Source organism: Arachis ipaensis, chromosome B09 (genome assembly GCF_000816755.2).
Source record: "Arachis ipaensis cultivar K30076 chromosome B09, Araip1.1, whole genome shotgun sequence".
NCBI lineage: Eukaryota > Viridiplantae > Streptophyta > Magnoliopsida > Fabales > Fabaceae > Arachis > Arachis ipaensis.
In genome coordinates, this window is record NC_029793.2 from 7,272,479 (window position 1) to 7,273,730 (window position 1,252).

Here is a 1,252-nt window from a genome sequence, read left to right on the forward strand (position 1 = left end):
CTTTTTTTCTATATGTGTAGCCACATTTATCATTTATACATGGGCCATATAAACATGATAAATATTATATGGTTGGGAAGAAGAAAACTTCTTTGCTTGCTTTGAAGGCTAAGGCAATAATATAAGAAACTATTAGGTTGTCGTTTCTTCTATTTGAAAATAAATTAATTAATTTGTTTGTCTATCCACATCAATATATCTAATTATTAAATGTGATGAAAAATTTTGTGCTTTCTTTCACAAGTTTTATTTATTAAAAACAAATATATTCACCAAACTATATTCACCAAATATCTAATTATTCATAATAAAATTACTTATTAGCTTGACTACATGTTTATTACTTCTAAATCCAATTAAAATTTAAAGGTCATAAGAGTTAGAAAACAACACAAAACAGAAATATTAAATTTTATAATTATATAGTATTAATATTAAATTTTTATCGACCTAATAATATTGTCCTAATTAATTTTAACACCTCCATTCTTAAATCTACCAATATGAAAAAGAAAGAAAAAAAAACTTCCAATCAGTGGCGGAGCTTAGTTCAGACAAGGGGGGTCATGGCTCCCCAAATATTTTATAAAAAACTTAGTAGTACTTTTTTAAAAGATAAAAAATAGTTCAATTGACTTAAATACTTTACTATGACTTTAAGTATCTAATAAGTTCAATAAATAACACACTCTCTATCTTTAAGTTCAAATATAAAAAATTAGATATTTTTTATTTATTTAATTTAATATTATTTTATATTTTACTATTTATTTAATTTAATTTTTTATATGATAAAAAATAATAGAATATTCAATAAGTATTAATATTATTGTATTTGTATAAATTAATAAAAAAAATTCAATAAATATTATAAATTTTAATATTTGTCATTCTAACTTCTTTTTTACATATTTTATAGGATATATATTCAAATTTTTATATAAAATAATAATGAAAAATCAAAGAATTGATCATTTTTTAAGAGGAAGTCAACACCTGTAGATAGTTCTTCTACTTTAATGAATCACGAAGAAAGTAAGATATAACCTTTAAAAGTTCAAAAAGTTACATCTGATGACTTTAACCTTAACTTTTTGAAACAAGATCTTGAAAAACGGCTTTAAATTTGGCAATATCACCCAAATAAGAGAGATGAGATTAGACGAGTTTATCTTAAACGGGGTCCATATCAAAAACATTTTGACAATTATTTTCTATCTAGCTCCCCAAAATTTTGTTTCAAGTTTCGCCA